This window comes from Phalangium opilio, unplaced genomic scaffold, assembly GCF_054372755.1.
Source record: "Phalangium opilio isolate 3A_F unplaced genomic scaffold, DU_Popi_V2 ptg000209l_1, whole genome shotgun sequence".
Lineage (NCBI taxonomy): Eukaryota > Metazoa > Arthropoda > Arachnida > Opiliones > Phalangiidae > Phalangium > Phalangium opilio.
In genome coordinates this window covers 3764093-3789794 of record NW_028324217.1, presented here as the reverse complement: position 1 = coordinate 3789794, position 25702 = coordinate 3764093, and the positions used below count along the sequence as shown (strand labels likewise).

Sequence of the window (25702 nt, the reverse complement as noted above, 5' to 3'; positions counted from 1 at the left end):
GAATTCCGTACATTAGTGGGATGGATGGTTCTATGGGAAATCAACTGAATTTTGAGAATCGAAAATGTTAATTGAGCCCCCACAAGGGATACATGCACCCCCTAACCCACAAGTTACGGATGAACATTGGAGAAGTGTTTATGATTGGATGACCCCCTTAATAAAATTAAATTAGTAATCATTGTCTTTCAGTTTCTTACTTAAATTTAAGGGGTCTTCCAAGTAGTTACATTTTTGATTCAAAATCGACCTTAAAAGCCAATGTACTTCGATCCAACCATCCTTTATGGAACACCCCGTTACAGGCACCTTTACGTTTGTCTGTTAATTACTAGATGGCAGCAATTTTTCTTCCCTTAATGTTTCTGTATATACACTGCCACGTACTCCATTTCGTGATTGTCACGTGCGTGTATGCAAAATACAATAGAAGGGGGGCGTGTCTGAATATCTATTCGAAAGAATAGATTATATATTTTGCGTAGAACATACGTACGCGTGTGTTCACCGGAAATCCTTCTTCACCTTTAGGCCTCGGCCTTCACTCTCGTTCAAAACGATCCCGTATTTCTCGGGGAAATTCGATAACGCTATTGATTTTACTTTTAATGAGATCATAAGCCTTTCATGCTCTCTATAAGTATCGGTCGAATTTTTATTCAATACGAGAATGTAGAAGGGTACAGGAGCGTCTCCTAGTGGTTTAATTCTCGAAGCAGAAACGTAGCCTTCTGTGATATCTATCTCTACACGTAACCTACTTCTCTTAATGAAGGAATCTCAGTAGGCAATGCCTCTATTCCTTTCGAGTTTTTTAGGAGAAAACTTTGAATGCAGATGGCGCTACACTCTCTTTAAATTTTTCATGATCTATCTCTAGCCATAACCCGATTTCACCAATGACGGAATCCCAGTAGGCCATGCCTCTATTCAGTTCCCATCTGGAGAAAAATATTTAAACACAGATGGCGCCACAATCTCTTTCATTATTTCATGATCTATCTCTATCCTTGACCCTACTCGACCAATGAAGGACTCACAGTACGGCATGCCTCTATTCAGTTCCCATCTGGAGAAAAATATTTAAACATAGATGGCGCTATCCTCTCTTTAATATTCCATCACCGATACTATAATTTTAATTCCCATACTTACGCATTATGGGGTTATGATGCAACCTAACGCGATCTGAGGCCTCGTAGTTGTATCGACCTAGGTACTTATGAAGCAATCAATTTTATTTAGGGGGCTTAGGTTATGTTAAGACACGCGATATTTCGTCCGCTCCATATTAAAGGTGGTAACTATCAATCGTGTACCGTCTTCTGCGCCGGTTCATGAACTCTGCACGCTTTTGGAACATTTATTTGCGTCTAATCTGCGCGTAAGTAGTCATAATGGACCATAGAAATTATTGACTAGTAACAGAAGAAAATAAGAAATTTTCCAATATGGTTGCCAATTTATATCGAAAACTATAGACCTTTTAAAAAATCGGGGATGAAATAGAGTATAAGCCTTTGACAGCGCCTCACCAGGCGTCTTTGCTTTACCCTGAATCTATGACCTACTTCAATAACTTCAAAATTACGAGCTCCAGTTTCTAAGTTACCAGTGACAAACTTATGGATGGAACATAACTTATGAACCTCTGATAAAGTAAGATTAAGCAATTGGCAAGTACTTCAATGAAATAGGTGAAAATTTACAAGTATAAGGTGAAGAAATATTTTAGTTACATTGTGGTCCACCATTTTTTAAGATATCAGCCAATTAAAACCCACAATTACACACCTCTATTCTAATAAGATTAATAATAAACCATTGTACAAAATTCCAATCAATTTTGTTCAAATTTACGGTGTTAATAAACAAATTCGCAAACTTAAAAAAGCTGAACAACTCTCGTTGTAGACGAAATCTTTGTTTTCAAGTCAAAGCAATTACGGTCAACATTCCAAATTGACTTTATTGCATTTGATTTTGAATGACGTATTTATATATAGAGCGCGTGACTCTAATTAACCCTTTTTGCTTACTTATATGTTACTCAACTTTTATGTATAAACCTTAGGGAGTAACTGGGTGTTTTGATGGATTAAACGTCAAAACACTTCCGATCTAATTCAGTTAGTTTTAAGTTATGATAAAAGTCAATCAATAAAACAGTGATAGATAAATGCAATGTTAATACATTATTTAATGTAGAAATTAAATATAAAGTCCAAATTTTGTAATTTAAACCATAAGTTTATAAGATATGTTCCATAAGTATGAATGGCACTAGCTATACAAGTTCGTAATGCTTCTGAGAGACTTACAGTACTCGATATAACTAGTTCGAGAAGGAGAACGACAATTAAGCGAGTCAATTGAAGTCCTAACTGCACTCGGTGCAGGTGGTTAATTAATTTTGCAGGACCAAGTTCCATCTAGGTCCTATTTAGTCCGAACTTACTAAGCCCAAATTTGGCAGCAGCGCCTCACTAGGAGTCTTCGCTTCACCCTGAATCTATGACCTACTTCAATCACTTCAAAATTACAAGCTCCAATTTCTAAGTTACCAGAATTTACAAACTTATGGATGGAACATATCTTATGAACTTAACCCCCTAAACAAGTTATGAACATTGGAGTGTTTAATGGATGACGCCTTAAATTTCAAAAGAAACTGAAAGACAATGATTGCGTATAAAGGGGTCAATTGTAACCTCTTTAGGGGTTGTCCCGTTGTGTGAAAAACGTCAAAGAGGTTACATTTACGACCCAAAATTTATTGCCCATAAAAATTATGCTACAACCAGTTTTGAAACAACATTTATATATTATTTTTTTATTATTATTTTAATTAATTTCTGATCAAATTATGTACTGTACAAATGTTTTTAAACTCTATCCAATTAAAACATTTATACGACTTCCAAATCCAGAGAGCCTTAATTAAAAATATACTAATAGGCCTGGATGGAAACGAAAGGTTTAAGGTCACCATCGATTTTTTTCATGGCCTTTCCACAATATCCACTCTAAAATTACTTCAGGCTTTTTCAGACTACCAAATAATTCAATTTTCGAACGTCTAGGCTAGTTCCAAAGAGTTCTACTATAGAAAAAATTCACGTTGACATTATAGAAAGAAGTCTAGTCATTTTGTGGTTAAATTGTTGACAAGAACTTTTCAATAATGTTGCTTTTAGTACTAATGTTATCTTATATAGGGGGAGGGGGGGGGTTGTTTTTTGGGTGATTTTGAGTCGAAAATGTTCTGTGACGTTTTGCCCTAAAGGAGATCACCATCTTGGGTTATTTCCCTATGCTAACCAAGAAGTACCACCAAAGAGTGTATAAAGAGGGGGAGTTGAAGCTATTAGCTTTGGCAAAGCATTTTTTAAGAGAAAGGTGCGCGCGCACGCCGGAAGCTTAGAGGTAAACTTTCAAAGCGAGAACGCTCCAGCCAAGCCTTCTACTCCCCCTCTTTCTATCTATCCTCTTTGGTACCACCAAGAAGTTATATCAGTATCTCAGAGAGAAGGTATAAGATGCCTTTGTATTCGCGCGCCATAGTCCCAGTCCCCCATTCAAAATACAAGGGGGGACGTAAAAGGGGGAGGCGCCGGGCTATTTCGCCTCTCCTCAGTTGGAAATTTTCGTCACTCGCGTCGTCGCGCTGACGTGAGTTTTCAAGAACCAATGAGATGCTGGTTGTAATTTAGAGACGGGGATTATCTCCGGACCTACGTTTGGACTGGAGATAAAGCTGGAAATCTGGCGAATTTATACCTTCTCTCTGAGATACTAGGTATAACTTCTTGGTACCACTAAAGGCACTGTGTAATGAACACTCGGGCTCCGTCTGGCGTTGCATCTTAGCACCAGGCAAACAACCCAAGATGGCTGCCTTCCTCCCGTTTGTGTGTTGGTTCCTCAACAAGTGATTAATGGATGCGTCTATAGACGTGTATCTCTTCCTGGATTCCGCTACCTCAAAACAACACTTTGGTTAAGGCTTAACTAGTGACTTTTATAAAAGGGAAGTTCCGAAACAAATGAATTCCATTGATTTGTTTTGACTTTTAATATAAGTTCTGTATGGAATTGCGTGCTTAATGTCGTTTGGCCAAGGGCTGCTGGAAAACGGGTCATTATTACGAGACAGAAAAGTAAAATAACCTCTTTGTAATTAAGTTGAACCGCCTCTGTTTAACCTTATGACGGTTTGCTTCCGCAATGCAAAATGCCACTATGGATTTTGTATGGGAAAACTCTTCGTTGTTTGTTGAGTCTCTTTTTAAAGGTCACCGGCATTGAAAGCAGTGTCTCTCTTTCTCTCTCCCCTAAGGGCATTTTAGCGCTTGACTTGTTGTATTTAAGTCAAAATCCCTAAGGAATTTCCAGTAAAGAAGCTTACATCTAAGACGTAAATGCTGTATTTATCGTATATATTTAGTTAGGAATTACTGTACGGACGAATACGGATATAAGTTGTCTTTGGGTTTTAAAAGTGGCAAAGGGCATATTAAAATCAAAAACTATCCAGAGTTTACTGACTTGGAGGATTCATACCATTTACACCGGGAGGCCAGACTTCAAGTGTTACCAAAAGTAGATAGGGGGAAAGTAAAGCTCGAGAATGGTCCCCCACCTTTGACTGTGGGTTTCCTCTAAGTTTAGAAGCTCTCTCTCCTCTCCCTTACCCCCTATGCGAGTTAGCCAATGACGTTTGAGAAAACACCCCAACCCCTTATCGATTTTTTTTTGAGAGGTAGTTCATAGCGACGGCAGCGCCCCGGGACAGTAGCCGATGAAATTGTCTGCTCTAAAGGAAAATTCAAATCGACCAAGTGTTACATCGTTTAAAAATTTGGGGCGCTGATTTTTATCCTTTAATAGTCCAGGCAAAAAGAAATGCAGAATAACCACCACTATCTTCTTCATGTTTTGACTTAAGAATATCACAAATCATATCATATAACAGTTCATTCATGGATCCATTACCTTTCATACAGTTAAATATTCTAATTCTACTTCCAGTATCGTCCGTGGTAAAAAGATCGTCATTTATTAATTTTAACGTTTCCACTCACAGATGTTGCTTTACCGTATATCCGTATGCAATCTTGTTAAGCCTTAGCTAGTAGGAGTCCTTTTAAAACTGTTTACAGAACTATTTTTCAGTTGCAAATAGGCACTGGCAATGTGCAATGCCTCTCCTACGCGAGGGGGTAGGAACTGTGAGAGAGAGGAAAGGGGGTTTCTAGGTTTTCATGGCGCGGGGATCTTCCAAGTGCTTTACTTTCCCCCCTATCTACTTTTGGTGTTACCCAAGGGCAAAGAGACCTGACTTACTGGTGTAGTCTTAAGCCAGGCCTTCTTGTGTAAATGGTTTGAATCCTCCTTGTCTGTAAATTATGTATAGGATATAGTCAAAGGCTATTAGAAATAATGGACATGTTGGTATTTACAAGGTCTGGGGTACAAAATACATGAAAAGAACCAAAAACAAAGGGTGGTAAGACCGACGTTCCTTGGGTTCTATGAGAAATCAATATTACACTCGGGTTTGCAGGACTTCCATCTTCATATTTAGACTCTGTACTAAGCCTTTGACAGCGCATCACCAGGCATCATTTTACGAAGATCTATGACGTTTTACCTACGTCACTTCATGACAAGCTCTCAGTAACCAGTGACAAACTTATGGAACATATCTTATGAAACTTTCGTTTACATTTGTCTTTGATCGTGGGTTACGCTTTAAAACTGAAAATAGAATTTAAATATTTCCTTTTGAAGTTTAAAAATTTATTTTAAAATGGGCGTTTACTTTTAAGGGTACTTCTTTAAATTAGGCTTAGTAGTAAAACTTTTCCCTTCGTTTGAAAAATGCATGTCTTTAAACGGGAGAAAAATATTTCAAACCTATAGTAATGTACTCGAAAAAGATTTGGGTTAAAACTACTAAAGTCTGGAGTATGTAATGTTTCGCCATACTAAGCAAACTAAACTCAGAGAAAGTTTACTTTTTGCACAAACGCCCATTCAGACGTGTAGACTAGAATGTTACGTTCACGTCGGTGAGGTCGCTTTGCTCGCCTACTTACACTTGTCAACGACAATGTAGAAAATTCGCGGGTTTTGTTTGGAAATTTTCAATTACATCTAGCAGTGTCAGATGGCACCAACTCATTAGCTCATTTTCTTTAGTCATAGCTGACTCATGATCGAGTGAGCTATGCATTAGCAGACGATTTATGAAAAGCATTTTAGTATTTGAAAGTCTTGGTTTAAAAATAACCATAAACGCGACTCGTTTTTAAGTCGTCTGCTCTCATGTTTGAACATACCGACGCGACCGATATGAAATTAACGAGATGACCGATTTTACACCAGTCTGAACGAGGCTTAAGACAAACCCATATTCCGAATATCACGTGCAAGAGAGCGGAATGCATTAAGCTCTGTTTATTTTGCATAATGCAAAACCATATGTTAATAGTTCGTCTATAAGTTACTGGGTAAAGGTTACAGTTTGTTCTTTCGGTTAGCCTTGAACTGAGTCTACTGACTCTAGTAGCCAATGGTGGTGGAGCCTGCTTGTTGGGCCTTGGCTGTGAACTGAGTCTACGAACTCTAGTAGCCAATGGTGGTGGAGCCTGCTTGTTGGGTCTTGGCTGTGAACTGAGTCTACGAACTCTAGTAGCCAATGGTGGTGGAGCCTGCTTGTTGGGCCTTGGCTGTGAACTGAGTCTACGAACTCTAGTAGCCAATGGTGGTGGAGCCTGCTTGTTGGGCCTTGGCTGTGAACTGAGTCTACGAACTCTAGTAGCCAATGGTGGTGGAGCCTGCTTGTTGGGCCTTGGCTGTGAACTGAGTCTACGAACTCTAGTAGGCCCTAGCCAATGGTGGCTTGAATCTGCTGCATGGGCCTTGCCCGGTGTGTGTACGGACGTAAGAGTTAATGGGTGTCTTGGGGACTTAACGACTGTCGTTGCTAACACGGCAATAAAACTTAGTACAAAACCATTTTACATATGATAAACCGAGAGAGGGCTTAAAGGATTAAGGTAAAGTTCAGCAAGAGGAACAGTAGTTAATTGAACTCTTTTATTATTAATTTCCGCATTCAAGGCGTATCATATCTCATCCAACTTAATCTTATTAATCACAATAAAATAATTAAAATGATCTGCGCATTATAACTAAGAACCATAATCTCAATTTTAGATCTTGTAATGAGTATGAGTTTGAAAGCGTACAGATATGCAAAATTCGAAATAACTAACAATGAGACCTAATTAACCTGTAAAGGGGTGACGTCTTAGAACCGTCGAAAATAGCGAACCCAAGACGAGACGGAAAATTTCTCCCGTGTACGAATTAGGACCTAGTACTCCACTAATGCGAGAAACAACTTAATCTCGTGTGTTTGGCAAAAGGCGGAGTATTTCAGGAACATTTGTGTTTCTTTTTCTCTATCGCTCGCTTTGCTTGGTAATTAAGCAAATGCACTTTGAGCTAGATTAGGAATGAATACGAAACACCGAAACACTCCGAAGGCCAGACGATCTAGCCATAATTCTAATTTCTAATGGCGTGTAGATAGAAGTTTGTGCCGTACATCCTACGAAGTATATGACTTAAACCATCGCTGTTAGCTTTATGATTATTATTATTATTAGCGTTCACAGCGCCCCATACGGAATGCTTTTGATTTTGAGCTCGGGACTAAAAACTATGTTTAGAAGCTGCTAGACTTTCTGATCAAGTGTACCGCTCTCAAAGAGTTGTTGGTGGGGGATGGCAGAGTATAATGTGCCCCAAAACACTGTTGTTTAAATAAAGAAAACATCTGGAGCCGGTACTGACCTGGTAGATTTTTTAACACACACGCACCTTATCTCTGTAACTATATCCACCGCTATCTAGGTGCTTTCAGGCCCTTTTTAGATACCCATAAACACTATCGTTTAATAAGGAAAGGTGCTGTACAAAACCTTAGTCATATACTTCTCAGGGTAAGACTCATTAACTTCTAGTGTGGATTATTAGTGCGGAACGAGAACATCATATTACGTATGTTTGTCTACATCCCTTTACATATTTCCTGAGCGTGCGGAGTCCATTTTAAGCCTCTTGAGTGATTGCTATAATCAACTCGGTAGACCTGGAAAACCAACTCCAAATTATGCACCACTTTCTGTTTTCTAATACTATATCTGTGGATGATTATGAAATCAAAGAAATAGGTCTTTGTTGTCCACATAGCACTGGATTTCCCCAAGAATGAAAAGTGGTCAAACCCCCGGTTTAGCCCCATAGTCCAATAAATATGTCCGAACCACCTACCTGTTGATATTTCAAACTGCCCCGTTTGCACTTTCTCTAAAATGTAAAACTAATGGATTGAACACAACAAACTAAATAGATTTCAATTTCGGTTTTTCTCTGCCTAACCCTATAATGCATAAGTAAGGGTGTGCCGTTGGGGCTGATCCATGGAAGGATGAACTTAAAGAGACTGAAGTGACATCTAAGTTTGAAATTTCCCTTCAAAACGGAACAGAAAAAACCATGGCCTACTATGATTTCCCATGGGTTGTGGTATAGAGGCTTAGATCACAGTAGGTCCCATGCATGGTTTCAGTTTAATCTGGGAGACTTCCTTTACGAGAAGTACATTGCCAGGAAAGACTCCATTCTCACATTTTATAAAGGCTTAGGAGTACTTTCGACCCATACTTTTGTGGAGTAATATAGGCTTATGTTCTTTACCAAATGAGTTCGAAGTTGCACCAAGACTTCACCAACGTCAATTTGCAAAGTTCTCTCATTAATATTCTGCTACGTGCTATTGCTAAACCTAGGCCTAACCACAAGAAAATGAATCCTCAACAAAAGTTCGTGCATTTCTGTCTTCATTTAATTTCTCATATAAGGTAGTGACCATCCCATCCTAATTGCACTGGTTTCGAGTCACCTGAGATGTCGTTAGAATACGTAAAACGTATTTCTAGTTCAATATAGTAATGTGGGCGGGGTTTTACAAGTCAAGATGACCCCTTGCACGACAACGTCGACCAGGGTGAAACCATTTCTTGGGTACTTAGTGGGGAACTATTATATTTATGACCTAACCGCGGAAGAAGGATATAAAATAAATTCCAAAGTAGCTTTACCGTAAAGTTGTATTTTACATTGTCAGTTGGCAGCGTTATCAAAAGTATTTTGACCCTTGTATATCATTTAGGTTAAAGTAAGGTTATATCGATCGTCGGTGTAAAGTTTATCCCAGGATAAAAGAAGTGCCAACGGCGTAATGTTATGTAGAAAGTAGAAAACACCGTTAACGGAATCATAAGCTTATGATATACGGGCTGTCCCAATAAGCATTTAGAATCGTAGTTCGTAAGATATGTTCCTTCCATAAATTTGTTACTGGTTACAAACTGGAGCTTGTTGTTTTGAAGTGATTGAAGTAGGTCATAGATTAAGGGTAAAGCGACGCCTGGTGATGCGCTCCTGTCAAATTTGGGCTTTGTACGTTCAGACTAAATAGGACCTAGATGGAACTTGGTCCTGAAAAATTAACACCCACCGAGTGTAGGACTTCAATTGACTCGCTTCCGTCGTTCTCCCTCGAACTAGCTCGAGCTGTAAGTCCATCTCTAGCATTACGAACTTGTATAGGTAGTGCCATACTTATGGAACATATATTATAAACTTATGGTAGGACCGAGGTACAGTGCGCGATTTAGACGTGAAAATGTCACTTCTGGATACACGACTGAAACAAGGCAACATTGGGGAAACGTCGAAACTATGTATATAAGTGGTAGACTTATAGGTTGAGGTATTTATTATTACCTTATGTTGAAACTAAAAGTTTTAAGGCACGTTTTGGCCAAAGACTGACCCTTTAGAAGTGTAAAACAGCCGGCGGAAGTTAATGAAAATATGAGAGGTATTCCAGGGTTTTTTTCCGGGATTTTTTTAGAACGAAAGAACGTGGTGCCCCTACATATTATTTTTAATTTAATTACAAGTTTTATGTAAGCGTATAAAAATCCAAAAGATTTGTTGGTTGGGTCTATTAACGAAAGATTGGGTGGTATTGAGCATTCACGGATTGGCTGACTATCAAGCCAATGAAACTACAGAGAGAAAGATATCAAGACTTGGCGGGTTGGTGTCGTAAACCATAGTGATAACACGCTACGACAAGCTTTCATTTACCACTCCAGTACCTAACTCACATTCTGCAATATCTATTTGTCATTGGTAATCAGACCACGTTATAACATGGACGGTGTTGATCTAGCTTAGTTCTATAACCCTGACACGTTTTGCTATTGAAAAGGTCCAATGGTTCATACCAGGGATGAAGTTAAGGGTCGATATCGGTAGTCTTTAGCCCTTGGGCAATTCAACTATGGATGTTCTATTAAATTTTTTCATTTTAAAAATAAAATAAAAACACATGATCTCTTAAGATGGCACGGTATCCCCTCATAAAGTTTGTGACCTTTGCTTTAAAAAAACGTTAACGTTGCAAAGCTATTATTTTGTTTTGCCTCGAGTAAATCAATAATAAAAGTATACAACTTCATTATAGGCTGCGCTGCTACTTTGACAAAAATGTCTAACGTGCCTTTGATGTTCTGGGGAAAGAACCAATTTTAGAAAAATATACCCCCGATTGCGACAACCTAAGAACGCTCCCGGAGACTTCCAGAGCTGTAAATGGAACGTATCATAAACACTGTCCACAACGTCGACTTCGTTAATTAAGCCTAAATTGATTTTTACTTTTAATTTTTTAAGCCTAAATTGAATTTCGCGTTTCATTTGTTAAGCCTAGTTTGAATTTCGCGTTTCATTTGTTAAGCACAGTTTGCATTTTCTGTTTCATTTGTTAAGCCTTGTTTGAATCTTCTGTTTCATTTTTTAAGCCTTGTTTGAATCTTCTGTTTCATTTGTTAAGCCTTGTTTGAATCTTCTGTTTCATTTGTTAAGCCTTGTTTGAATCTTCTGTTTCATTTGTTAAGCCTTGTTTGAATCTTCTGTTTCATTTGTTAAGCCTTGTTTGAATCTTCTGTTTCATTTGTTAAGCCTTGTTTGAATCTTCTGTTTCATTTGTTAAGCCTTGTTTGAATCTTCTGTTTCATTTGTTAAGCCTTGTTTGAATCTTCTGTTTCATTTGTTAAGCCTTGTTTGAATCTTCTGTTTCATTTGTTAAGCCTTGTTTGAATCTTCTGTTTCATTTGTTAAGCCTAGTTTGAATTATCTGTTTCATTTGTTAAGCCTAGTTTGAATTATCTGTTTCATTTGTTAAGCCTAGTTTGAATTATCTGTTTCATTTGTTAAGCCTTGTTTGAATCTTTTGTTTCATTTGTTAAGCCTAGTTTGAATTATCTGTTTCATTTGTTAAGCCTAGTTTGAATTATCTGTTTCATTTGTTAAGCCTAGTTTGAATTATCTGTTTCATTTGTTAAGCCTAGTTTGAATTATCTGTTTCATTTGTTAAGCCTAGTTTGAATTATCTGTTTCATTTGTTAAGCCTAGTTTGAATTATCTGTTTCATTTGTTAAGCCTAGTTTGAATTATCTGTTTCATTTGTTAAGCCTAGTTTGAATTATCTGTTTCATTTGTTAAGCCTAGTTTGAATTATCTGTTTCATTTGTTAAGCCTAGTTTGAATTTTACTGTTCATTTGTTAAGCCTGGTTTGAATTTTACTGTTATCATCCGTTTCATTTGCTAAGCCTACTTTGAAAAATAAGTGTTTTAGCGCAAGAAAGCCAAGAATGTTATCTTGTGCGTCCTTGAAATGAACTCTCACAGATTTAATTTTTTTCTTATATTTTCTTGGAGCTTTTTTATGTTTGCAGTAAACATTTCAGGCCCAAAATTTAACCTTGAGGTCATAATAAACCCAGCGATATTTACTGTACGTGTTTCATCAAGCGTAAATGTTTGCTTTCGGAACAAATTTTTGTAGGATACCTAACTTCCTCGCAGGCTATTGAAACAGTCTTTAATTTTCTGGACGATATTGATGCTCAGTTTGGGGATAAGATGGCAACCTAACTCCACATTGTGTTTATGGTATGTTAGTTTAGAAAAGGCTTAGTTAGTTTAGATAAGGGTTAGGCTTACGTTGGTTCAGTAAGGGCAGGGATAGATTTAATTTTGGAAGTAGGAATGGAGAACGGTTAGTATTTAGTTCAGTCCGACTCATCATAGCCCAGTATAGAGTCCCTCCCTCCAACACGTAGCGAAAAGTTTAAATTATCTTATTGGCTCACTTAAACTACATTTTGATGACGTTTCTGACTGGGACGGCGAAAAATACGTAATTCCTTTTTACCCCTGTCGCTATGGCCCGCCTCTTCTTTCATACCCCTTCAATCCCGTGGAAGGGGGTCCGGAACTTTGACACGCGCCCACGTTACTCTGTCCTCCATTACTACTTCTAAAATTAAATCTATCCCTGGTACGGGGTCAAATACTAATGAACGCCATTATTATATATTTTTATATCGACAAATTAAGAAATCACTCTTCCAATTTTAATTTTAATTTCCATTTCCTATAGGATTTATATGGTCCATTAAAGGGTACAGTTTCTTCGGTTTTCAGATCATTGTGACCCCAAAGGCTTTAACAAACCGACTTCGGATATAGAACAGATAAAAAATCTGGAGAATGCTTAATACACATACTTTGGAGACTGGCCAAGGCTTCCTTCATCAATCTGAAAATCATCGTCCGTTCACTCTCAAATCGGTTTACCGAACAAAATGGTTTAATCATAGATGGCAGCGTAAGTATACAACCATAAGTCTACACTTACAATTATTATTTTAAGGTAGACTTTTCGATATACAGGAATTAACGGAATTGTCTATAGAAGGGTAATGCTTCCCGGTTTCAACTACCTCAGAACAACACTTCGGTTACAGCTTATCTAGTGGGAAGTCAAGTTCAGACACTAATGTCTTTCATTGATTTGTTTTGACTTTAAATATAATTTTTGCATGGAATTGCGTGCTTGACGTCATTTGGCCACGAACTGTTGGAAAACGGGTTACCAGACAGAAAAATGAAATTACTTCACCGCCTCTGTTCAACCTTATGACGGTTTGCTTCCGCAAAGCACTATAGACCATTTCTATAATTAATTGCCTTAGTTTGGTTTCTCTGCAATAATTTAATGGAATTGTCTATTTTCGACTCAAAAATTGATTACTTCGGTTATACCACCCTTTTTGAAACAAAGTTTATAAAGTTGAAGGTGAAATTTATTCATTTAAAATAATGGTTTGAAATATCATCGACTTATTTGAGACCTAATCATATACTTATGAAGCTGACATTGAGTTCCAAAAATGTGCATTGCATTCGTCAAGGAATTCTAAGCTTTTTTTCCCCTTCTAATATTCGGTTCCAGGTCTATGCTTCTGTTTATACAGAGCTTTGTCAGAATATTTTGTTTTTCGGTACATCCAATCATAAGTTTATAAGATGTGTATAAGATAAGTATGACGACACTACCTATACAAGTTCGTTATGCTACTGAGAGACTTGCAGTACTCGAGATAACTATAGTTCGAGAATTAGAACGACGGAAGCCAGTCAATTGAAGTCCTAACTACACTCGGTTGGTGGTTAATTAATTTTGCAGCTAGGACCAAGTTCCATCTAGGTCCTATTTAGTCTGAACTTACTAAGCCTAAATTTGACAGTAGCGCCAAAACCAGGCGTATGTCGCTTTACCCTGAATCTATGATCTCCCTACTTCAATCACTTCAAAATTACAAGCTCCAGTTTCTAAGTTACCAGTGACAAACTTATCATGGAACATATCTTATGTATGAACTTATGATCTAATGTATAAAATACTTAGTACCAGGAAGTGAATAATATACACTATATATCATATGATTCAGGTATTATTATTCTTTTACCATTTTCCACTTTCATTTCCGTAACAGATCGATAACTAACTAGGTTAAGCGCAAAGAGAATTTACAAATAAAGTACATTATTAAACTTGAATTTTGAAACTTTGAAACTATGTATCATAATATAACCTTAAAAAAATTATTTGACACTGAAATGTCAAATCATTATAACACTATAATGGTGGTAGGATCGAATTCGGTACCTGAGTGGGATGCATGTTCTATGGGAAATCAATTTTGAGTTGAAAATGTAACTTCTATCTCCATTTTGCCATAAGGGACACCCCCTAAGCCATAAATTGGGTGAAACGATGATTGGTTTTACTCTCTTTAGAATCGAGTATGATTGGTTGTTTTAGATTAAAAATGAAGAGGGCTTCTGATACGTCTGTCTGAAATTAAGGGGGATGTTCTTTGGGTTCAAAATGTTCTGTGACGTGTTGCCACTAGGGACACTGTTTTCAAGTTCGTAACGCTAGAGACTTACAGCTCGAGCTAGTTCGAGGGAGAACGACAGAAGCGAGAATTGAAGTCCTAACTACACTCGGTGGTGGTTAATTAATTTTGCAGGACCAAGTTCCATCTAGGTCCTATTTAGTCTGAACTTACAAAGATACCCAAATTTAACAGCAGCGCCCCACTCACCAGGCGTATGTCGCTTTACCCTGAATCTATGACCTCCCTACTTCAATCACTTCAAAATTACAAGCTCCAGTTTCTAAGTTACCAGAGATTAACAAACTTATGGAACATATTCTTATGAACTAATGGTATCTAGAGAGACTTATCCTATACACATAATGAGAAGAAAAGCGGTATATTTTTACGAGCACACTAATAAAAGACTCTCTCTCTCTTTTAGGTGATGTCCTTAAGGGCAAAGGCAAAACATTTTAATCGCCCGCATACATTACTAAACAAACTGGCGTCTGTCTACAACAAACTATCGTTGTCTTATCTAGGGCGACTCTGCCTGTCCTTCTCTAAAGGATATCGCCGAGACTAAATTTATATTACCGCCCATAACGTTCCTTTACCCGCGTATAAGTCAATTACCGGTACACCGGAAGTGAGAGTCCTTAGAATTGAAGGAGTGGTTTACCCTCGATGTTCGGGCTAAGTTTTACAAGCGTTAGTTCCTTAGCGTCTAGTTAGGACTTGATATTGGTTTAAATTGAATCTTGGTTGAGGTAAATTTTCACCACCGAATGTTTTAAGTATGAAGATACTCAATGGACCTTTTTCAAAGTTTGTGGAGGGTCAGGTGTTACAGGATCATGCTTTCTTAAGATGGAGCAGTCGGTGGTACGTGCACAACAAAGATATTATACATTACAGAGCAAATTGTTTGGACTGGTAAGGTTGGAGTCTTATCTAGCGTCTTTGTTTTTTCTACATACTACCGGATCTTCTAGCTTAACCCTACAACAAACAGAAGATACTACACCCCCTCCCTTTGATAAGGATTTACTACAATGAAAATAGTGTCTATCTTTCTGTTAGTAACGCTTTATCGGTGATTAGTTTGCTATACAAGGCCATGTGTTTGCACCCTACATCAAGCAAACTATGCTGCGAACCCTCCCTTTAAAAAGGATTTATTATAATAAAAAATACTGTCTGTCTTTCTGTTAGTAACGCTTTATCAGAGTTTGGCTTGCAAAACATGGCCATGAATTTGTACTCTCCAGGGAGCAAAGTGGAACTCTTGTCGTTGAATATCTGATTGAAGGTAAGGGGACGGGCTAAAAACTTTGGTAAACCGACAGCTCCTCCTTCCTCACACCTCATTGGTTATTCGAATGTATATGATGTTTTTTGATGAATCTGTTGTGGCGTGCGTAGGTCGCGAACTTCGTCGATATCACGTGATTTCTAACCTCATATAAATTATGCATGACGTCACGATGACGGTTTTTACACCTCAACCTCTTTAATCCAAGCAGAACGTCCCAGAAAATATCCTCTTAAAGATTCCAAGTCGTTGCTGATTGATAAACCGTGACTTGGACTTGTAAACACCCATACCGCTCACTTTTGTTTTACGTCTATATGCCTTTGGTTTTATTGATGTTACCCAAAGGCCCGCAGTTAATATCTGGGGTTAGAAAGATCTAAATGGATCAGCGTTGCGTCGTGGGTGTAGGGCGTTTATTACGTCACCGATCCGAACTAGCTCTGAGCTCCATCAAGCGAATAATAAATGTTTTTCTTTAATTCCCAAGGCAAAAAAAGGACCTCTTTTGGCTGTAAGGGTTCTTTCTGCTTGTCAAACTCCATAAATGTCATTTCAGGACACGCGTTCCCTGCGGCTTAACTTCACTTACGCCAAGGAAAAAAAGAGTATTCATATTTCGAACGCTAATGGGATTTGTAATGGATTTCAAATTGTCTTTCAACGAGAACTTACGTCTATATGTTTTGAACATCGTGTAATTTAAGAATAGACCTAGTTTTATCGTGTCCTGTTCGAATTTGCATTTTCTAGACGTATGTGGATAACTGAACACTAATTTCTAGGTCAAGAAATATGTAAACAATGTAATTTTTTGACTGGTAAACAGGATCGACGACGACTAGACTATTTTTGACGTTCGGGTTCAACGTCTGGAATTTATGGTAAAGCCCCATTTGTTTTCTATTGTAGTTGTAGTTCTCGGTCTTCTTTGTTAGACTGTATATAAACTAAGATAACACGAAACTTTGAACTTTAGTTTGCGTCCAATTTAAGATTATGAAGACTAGTTGTTTGTGTCTAACGTATGGTTATTTAGTCTAGAAGTTCCCGTTGGCGTCAAACGTTCGATTATGATGGTTAGACGTTTACGTTCGATCATGAGGTCTACTCGTTGGCGATCACTTCGAACGTGCAAACGTGAGGTCTATACGTTCACGTTCAAGCCCAACGTATTATCGTGATGTCTGGACGTTCACGTTCAAGGCAAACGTAAGATCACGAGGTATAGACGTTCGCGCTCGACCCAATCGTGCAATCATGAAGTCTAGACGTTCGCGTTCGACCTAATCGTGCAATCATGAAATCTAATCATTCACGATCACGTCCAATGTACAATCATGAGGTCTAAACGTTCACGTTCAAGCCAAACGTACAATCACGACCTCTAGACCTTCGCATCCAACGTACATACCATTTAAATTTAAAAGGGGCTTAAAATCTTTAATTCATGTTTATAAAAGTATACTTTTTCTAAGTGGAATTCAGAAGAAAGTTTCTCTGAGGATTCCAACAGTCTACAGTCGAGGTCAAGCGTTGAGTTGCAGTGTTGGCGCCACTATAACTAACGGACAAAGGTCCTAAAATATAACAGGGGCTCTAAAAGAGTTGTTTTATTGAGGGGTATGTTTTGATATTTGCGCCGTTTACGTCTGGGGATGATACTATACGACCCTACTTAGTTAATCTACCCAAAACAAACAGAACCGCAAGGGACTTGTTGCTCGTATTAGGCCTATTTTTGAGGTATACTTTTGTTGCTCGCCATAAACAAACAAAACATAAAATAGACCCTAATAATTTCGAAGATTCCCTTGTGTTCACAGTGTACTAAAAACGATGGTAAGAATGAAGTACATACATGAGTGGGATGGTTCTATGGGTACGACCAAGGCCGTTTAAATTTCTTTTCAATAGGTTAATGAAGAATCACAAAAGAGTGTTCCCAAATTCACAGCCCATATCCCTTCCCCCAATGCTATGCCAGAGAGGCCTCGGTTTGTACAGTGGAAGGCGAGCGTTTTCCGGTCCTTTTAGAGATCAAACGTCCATGGATGAACCCTTTCAGTTTCTTAGTTAAATTTAATGGGTTGTCCGTAAAGCACGATCCAATCATAAAGTTGATACCATAGTAATTTCTATCGCGTCAGCTGGAGCAACAACTGTCTCAATTGCTCAAAGCCATAAAATAAACCAATATGATTGTTACGTCGTTACACGGTTCAGTTGAGCATAGGTGTAAAACGGGAACCGGGAGAGGACCTCATCCGTATCCCAAAATATTCTGATTTATTCCGGGTGACTACCAAAAGCCTTAGCCTCTTTCGGTTCGCGTCCTAAGCCTTTGACAGGGGAGGAAGATGGAGTTAGCATACATTATAACCCGTGAATGGATGAAAAGACCCTCGTAAAAGACCTTCATTCCCTTGCTAGAATGGTTTGTCCTACCGTTCGACGCAAAAGCGAATCTCTTTACAAACTTGAAAAGGCTTTTAGCAGGCGCACCTTTCCATGGCAGCTGAACTATGGTGTAATGCAAGGGAACTTAATAAAGTGGAGGGAACTCAGGCGGATGAACTTATTATGTTGGAATATATTTGAAAGGAAGTAGTTCGGTTGAACAAAGGGTGTAGTAGAGCAACCATACGCCGAGTAAACTCTTTTTCTTATATCAGTCATGACATAAGGCCGTGGTACGCTTCATAAGTATTGGTAGGAAGGATTTGCTACAAATATGCGGTGGTTTTTCTCGTTGAAACTAAGAGGCGTGTCCTGGAGGTGGAATTACTCTAGAAACAGTAACCATGATAGCCTCTATCTCTTTACGTATACCAAGAGAATGTTTACAAAAATCGTAGGGTGTGTTGAGCACCTTTTTACTCTTAAGGCTTAACATCCGGTTGTATGTGGACCACAAAGACATAAATTAAGTTATGCCTTGAGACAATAATGCCTTCTTTTGAAGGGTATATTCGACCAAGGTAGGTAAACACAGCAGGTCATGGCACTATTCTATTCCTTGTATGAGAAACATTTCGAATGCAGATGGCGCTTCAGTTTCTTTGCTTGTCTCGCATGGAAAAAGCCCTACGGTAGACCCATTCTTAGGCACCATTATAGGGTTATGATCGAGTTTAATGGAAAAGGACGGGTGTATACATATTTTATATGTAACTTTCAATTTCCAGTTGTGTGTATGAAATATAACACCATATTCTAGTAGCATATTGACACGAGTTACACTTTCCTTTACGGAATCTCCGAAGACATAAGAGCTTCAGATATACCGCGTATATCCTATGATGGAATTGTAATGAGATTTCTGCCCGCCGTTTCCATAGCATTTTATCTCGATTCTGCTGGAACGTCTCATATCGGGTTTTCCTTGAATCTCAATTAAACTTTATGCCTTGAAGAACCAATGTGTAGAAACTGAGAATGTTCAAAGAGAGAATAGGGGAATAGGCCTTTTCGACGTAAAAAAAGGAGGTAGGCAACCCTCGGTATCGGGACGTACAAGGGGGTTGATGCATTACGGTCTCTGCGCATGCAGTCTCGTGATAAAAAATTACTACAGCGCAGGCGCCAAAAAGCGAGGTTGTGGGCAGAGTTTTGCCCCAGTGTCTTTCCCTCTTAGTTATACCGAAATTCCCTCACTCGTAGCCGTTAGCGCGTGGCCAAGTGCTAAAGGTATTAGCTTATAGCTCATGGAGTTAAAGTTGTCTTGTAATACGTTCTCAGGACGTATATGGGTTCTTGATGCCATTCATACCCACATTTTAGAAGCAAATTAGTGCACACGAATAGGTTGTGGGCAAAGGGGTGAAAATCTCCCTTACTAAGCGTCAGACCCTCTCTTAGCCAATCAGGAGCCTTATACCACTAGCCTTTCACTCTGTGAAGTTGCCGCCATTTTGGTGGAAAGGGGAGGAGCCATTTTAAGCCACACCTCATTGGCAGCTTTCTATAGAGCTATTTCAGTATGACGTCAGTATACGCCTATTTTTGGCAGTGATGGTCGTATTCGGTACAGTTTTTGATGAGCTAAAATCTTTCATTTATTTTGGTGGCGCTGGTTGCGCCAGTTTTCTGTTCAACCATAACTTCAATGAACCCTGGTTTAAGCTAGAAGGGACGAAGAAATATTTGTACTGAAATCGAATCACGAGCAAGTTTGGCATATTTTTTTTCTCTACAAAGTTTTACGTCAATTTTAGAATTTGATACTATAGGTTGTAGTTGTTACTGAAGAAAAAAAACGATTTATTGATTTTTACGTTAGTTTTTTTGAATTTTGATATGAATGGTGAATGTACTCCATTGTTGTCGCGAATAAAACTATAGTACGCAAAGGCTAAAGGCCTTTTGTTCAAGGGTGTCTGATAAAAGACGAAAAGATGAACAGAATTTATTTTCAACGGTAAAGTTTGGTAGCATAATAATATAGTGTTTATAATGACCGCTTGAACATGAGTCTACTGGTTTTCCAAAAAAAGGGGGAGAGAAATTAAATGACCGATGGGACAGTGGGATGGTTCTATGGGAAATCAATTTTGAGTCGAAAATTAAACTACTATCGACATTTTGCACTAAGGGACACTGTTTCAAATCGAGTTATGATTTGAGTGTTTTAGGGATGACCCCTTAATTTACTTAGCAATCATTGTATTACAGTTTCTTACTTAAATTTAAGGGGTCATTGACTGAAGTTAAGGGTTATTCGTTCCCACTTATTATAAATATATAAATTCGTAACACAATATTGGAATCATCTATATCTATATAAATCAAAGTCCTGACTGACTGACTGACAGACTGACTGATAATCAACGCCCAGCCCAAACCGCTTGCCCTAGAAGGCTGAAAATTTGCAGGAACGTTACTCATAAGTAGTAGGCGCGTACTAAGAAAGATTTTTCCAATCCGCCGCCATCTTAAAAAATGGCGCCCAGAAATGTAAAACATATTCTCTATGCAATTAAGTACGCGCGTTTCAACCGATTTCACAAATATTTAGTACACTGGTTTGCTTTAACCTTAAGACGGGCTGAATGGTCTTTCGGGTTTGATTTTCCGCCATCTTTTAAAATGGCGCCCAGAAATGTAAGAAAATATTCTCTATGCAATAAAGTACGCGCGTTTCAACCGATTTCACAAATATTTAGTACAATGGTTTCCTTTAACCTATAGACGGGCTGAATGGTATTTTGGGTTCGATTTGTTGCCATCTTTTTAAATGGCGGCCAAAAACTTAAAAACCCTTCTTTATGGAATAATGTCCGCATGAAAAGTAATAAAAAATATTCCGACGGGCTGACGGACTGTGCCGAGTGCCTTCGCTCCTAGGGTGCTACAAAAATATTAGTCATCAGTAAAATCTACACATTCTTTATATCATTTTAGATGGAAGTTCTTATTACACGCGAGCGACGCCGCGGGTAACGGCTAGTTTATAATATATCCCTTTAAAAAATTGTCCATTTTAGAATTTTCCTAAAAAAAAAAGAAATTTTTTTTATGGGAAATGTGTATACATGGGTGTATTACGTTAGAGCATCTTTACAGGGGCATCATAGAAAAAGCATTAAGCAGTTTCAGCCTGTAAGCTGGCTTTTCCGCAAATTTACATATAAGTGAAAAATAATTAACTTTAAGTAAAAGTGTTCCAAATAATTGGGTATTACCGAAGTATAGTGTATTCTATATGCAATTTTGAGTAGAGAGTGATGTATGGAGTGTTAGCGGGTGTTAGTTTGTTTCACTAGTGTAGGTAGAAAAATAAATTGGAGACGATTTACAGCTCAGACACGTTATGAAATAAATGCCGTTTGACGAGTGAGCTAGTCATTTACAATTACTTGCTCTGTTTTAAAGCAATTACTCATACATTTGTGAACGAAAGACGGTTTACCCCGTGACGGTATCACACAGGCATGACTCATCTATGCCTATTTTTACCTATCTAGAATAGTGATTGTGCGAAACTCAAGAGTTTCGAAACAGTTTCATAATATGACTGAATCAATATCTTGAAATATGATACCATAGGTTCATAAGATATGTTCCATCCATAAGTTTGTCACTGGTTATACAAACTGGAGATTGTTGTGAAGTGATTGACGTAGGTCATAGATTCCAGGTAAAGCGACGCCTGGTGAGGCGCTGTCAAAGCTAGGCTTAGTAAGTTCAGACTAAATAGGACCTAGATGGAACTTGGTCCTGCAATATTAATTAACCACCACCGAGTGTAGGACTTAAGTTCTCGCTTCCGTCGTTCTCCCTCGAACTAGTTATCTCGAGCTGTAAGTCTCTCAGTAGCATTACGAACTTGTATAGGAAGTGTCATACTTATGGAATATATCTTATAAACTTATGATGATACCCTTATAGTCATGTAAACGGGGATAAATTGCCTTATATTAAATTTTCAGACACACACACATTCTATGCCAACAATATTAGAAGCTATATGAAATTGTAAGCGGTCATAGTAAGACTCTAATGAAATCGGTTATGTAAACAACCCCAAAAAACATTTATTTTTCTTGGGTACTAATTTTTAATAAAGGTCTATTGAAGGAAATAATATACTGCACAAAAAAATTAATGTTCTTATCTAAATTAAAATAAATAATAGAACCTCAACACACAAAGAAGACAATTGATATAACCATCATAAAACACAACTTACATAATTGACTTGAAAGTTGCTTCCGTATTTGTTTGTTTATTCTGAACCATAACGGTATGATTGTCAATAGAACAGTGACGAGATGAAGTGAAGGCAGTTACACAACACGTACGAAACAACCTCCACTTGCCAACTACTTCTCTACTTCTTGTTGTTCTTGCGCGCTGGAGTGAAATTCCAATGTGTGTCCAACTCAACGTCCTTGTGAGTACAAGCAAGTTCTCCTTTAATGTTCCTTTTCTGACACCTCCATTATCTTAGGTCTTATCTCTAACAAACACGCGCGAAAACATAGAAGTCTAACTAATTAAACAATTAGTTCCACTGCGCTATAATCCTTGTTGATTATTTCCAACTGGAATCTAAATCTAAACAAACAAAAACACTTTATCTACCTACTATACCGAACTATACCAACAGACCTGCCAAGGCCCTAAAGTCTAAGCTATAACGGAATCTACGCTATCCTACGAAGAACTGAACGGTCTAGGGTCCTTTCCCTATTTCTACTTGCTCCGTAAGTCTCTCTTTACTGACTGACCAACAGAATTCACGGAGCTCGGCTTCTTGGGGCGAAATATCGACTAACCCATTTCAACTGTGCAGTGTGAAGCTGGAACCGTCGACAAACGCTGGTGGATGTGAAACTCTCGCATTCATCGATCGATTTGCGAGAAACGTGTCGTGAACTCGCGCTCGGTTCTGTTTCGTTTCAATGAACCAGTAAAGGGAATCGTTAGACTGTTCCTAGCGACTGTAGTTAACTTGAAACCATGCCTTAGTTCCATCTTGGTGGAAATAATAACAAAGGCGTTTGAAGATTTTGCAAGTGAACCGTTTTACAGGTTACTCATCCTTTGTTCTCGAAGAGTCGAAGGACAGAGGAATGGTGTCGAAACCCCCATTCCACGGAATGACAAGGAAGTCTTCCCAGCATCCTCAGTGTTTAGGTAGGGTCCTACAGTACAGAATCGTAAAGGACGCCCCCTATGTCTTAAAAATAGAAGCTAGATCTCATACAAATACAAAGGGGCAACACTTAACAATCGCCTATCAAAGGGTAGGGTCGTGCGCGAGGTACACTGGAAGAGTTTCGGTGCATGACGCAGGTCGCCCATCATCATAGCCACTCCATCTTACCTCATTCTCCTTGGTTTGCTTATATACTCTGCCCTCTGGGTGGTGATGAATTTTCTTCACCAATCCAATCCCACACCGTTCAGTCTGCGCATACTCGTGATGTACTAGTATTAATTCAAGTTCCGTTTCGTGTCTCATACCCAACAGTTTCTTTGGTCGACATTATCTCTAATTATTTATCTGTGACAAAAATAGACCATAGTCTTTGTCTATATTGTAGTAACGCCTCCGTTACGCCAATCGCTCAACAACCAAATCCTCTGACCATAAATGGCGGTCGGTCATATGATGGATAGTTAGTTCTCAAGCGCGGCCCACAAAACCGCATAGATATTAACAATGATTCCTAGTAGCTGTATGTGTTCCTGACAAAAACGATAAATTAAATTAAATTAACAAACAGAATTACAACAAATCTACATTTTCTAGTGAGGACACCTCCTAAACTTATTTCTCTCAAAGTCCATACTTTCCCTCTTATTGTGTCTAATAAAGTAAACAGCCCGTATCCTAACGGCTCTGTTTTATATCATGTGAAGCTGGAGAAAAAACTGCAGGGGGCGTTTTCATCGGTCAATTCAAAACCCAAACAAGAAAAGACAGACTGTATGCCGGACAATGTCCACAGTGTTTTGATTCCAACTGGACTACGTGACGTCAAGGAACATTTCCCCTCCCACTTATATAATTTTTGTTGCACTCGCCTAATAGGAAGTACGAACGAGCTGTTGCCCTAAAATTAGGACCGTTATTAATCTTGCTAGTAATTAACAAGGGGGCGTTGGTGAACCAGCAGTCTTTTTTGAGACACTTGTTGAATGCGTCATAAAAATGTAACGAAAAGAAACCCTTCTAAATTGACCATGCAACATATAATGTTTGTTACACGATCGAGCTGGTCAATTTCAGGCATCGTAAAAGGAGTTTAAATACACAAATATAAATACACCTCTAGATGGCACCACAATACCATTTTATGTGCTAAACCCAGAGGCCGCTTATTACATAAGCATACACTTTATGTTACAGACGATTCATTTCAACTCCCATTAAAGCAAAAGTTCAGGACTTCAGGTAACATATCTGATTATACCTTAAAAGAACGGCATTTTTCTAAATATAAAAGTAATTAAATATTGAAAAAGAAATAAATTATCTCTTATTACAATATGATAATCAGCATTTAATTAGTCTTAGAATTAATCAAGGGCTACTGTACCATCCGCCAATGCTTTAGTGGTGTCTGCTAGCCCGACCTACCCCTCTCATTCTGTGAGTGTTGTCCTCATACCGTCCTATCAATGTTCCGTCATTTAAATCCTATACCAAACCAGGGATAGATTTAATTTTAGAAGCAGGAATGGAAAACAGAGTAATGTGGGCGCGCGTCAAAGTCCCGGACCCCCTTCCACGAGACGGAGGGGGGGGGTATTGAAAGAAGAGGCGGGTCATAGCGACAGAGGTAAAAAGGAATTACGTATTTTTCGCCGTCCCCGTCAGCAACGTCATCAAAACGTAGTTTAAGTCAGCCACTAAGATAATTTAAACTTTTCGCTACTTGTTGGAGGGAGGGCTCTTTACTGGGCTATGAGTCGGACTGAAGTAAATACTAACCGTTCTCCATTCCTACTTCTAAAATTAAATCTATCCCTGACCAAACAGACGATACCTCTTTGTAAAAGATCTTTTAAAATACATAAATATATTCTCTTAATTATCATTAAGTAGGCATAGTTCAAAGTTTTACAGCGTCCTCGTAATATTCGGCTAATTCTAACAATATTTTAGTGTCAGGAACCTTCTTGAAATAAGTTTTTAAATTTGAATGATTGCCGGAGTTTCCCTCTAATATGTATGCAAATAGGACGTTGGCGCAAAGCCGAAACCTCATCGTATTTGCAAATTTTCAAATTCTAGCCCATTAATTTGTTCCCAGCTAGCTAGCTAGCTGCCTCATCTCCAGTCCTGGGCACCCTTTTTAATGCTCTATTTTTACCAAACACCTTCCATTCCTGACGATGGCAGTTTTGCTCGTACTTTTAGCCCATAAAAAGATAAAAATTTTACTAAGTCTCCACCGATCATGGAACTTAAAAATTTTCCCTATAAAGGACAGGTAATCTGGGAGAGTAATTACATGTGCATACAAGATTACAAGGTGTTCCAACAAGGGA

General features: G+C 38.4%; 1 protein-coding gene and 2 long non-coding RNA genes across 15 annotated transcripts in view; 2 read left to right on the top strand and 1 right to left on the bottom strand.

Moving 5' to 3' along the window:
• Positions 1 to 22525, bottom strand: part of LOC149618454 (uncharacterized) — a 27066-nt gene extending 4541 nt beyond the window's left edge. The window contains exon 1 of the mRNA XM_089855942.1: positions 22389 to 22525. The gene's annotated coding sequence lies outside the window, so the exon portion shown is untranslated. The remainder of the gene's footprint in view (positions 1 to 22388) is intronic.
• LOC149618455 (uncharacterized) lies at positions 12644 to 20772 on the top strand. 13 transcript variants are annotated; one of them, XR_016375119.1, is made up of 4 exons: positions 12644 to 12821; positions 12887 to 16452; positions 16527 to 16581; positions 16737 to 20772. It is a non-coding gene; the product is annotated as an uncharacterized LOC149618455 (long non-coding RNA). The 13 variants fall into 13 exon arrangements; XR_016375124.1 differs by lacking the exon at positions 16737 to 20772 and having other exon boundaries at positions 12887 to 15152; positions 15212 to 15318; positions 15378 to 16675; XR_016375116.1 differs by having other exon boundaries at positions 12887 to 16581.
• LOC149618453 (uncharacterized) lies at positions 22457 to 25702 on the top strand. The gene is made up of 3 exons (XR_016375578.1): positions 22457 to 22592; positions 22650 to 22905; positions 22995 to 25702. It is a non-coding gene; the product is annotated as an uncharacterized LOC149618453 (long non-coding RNA).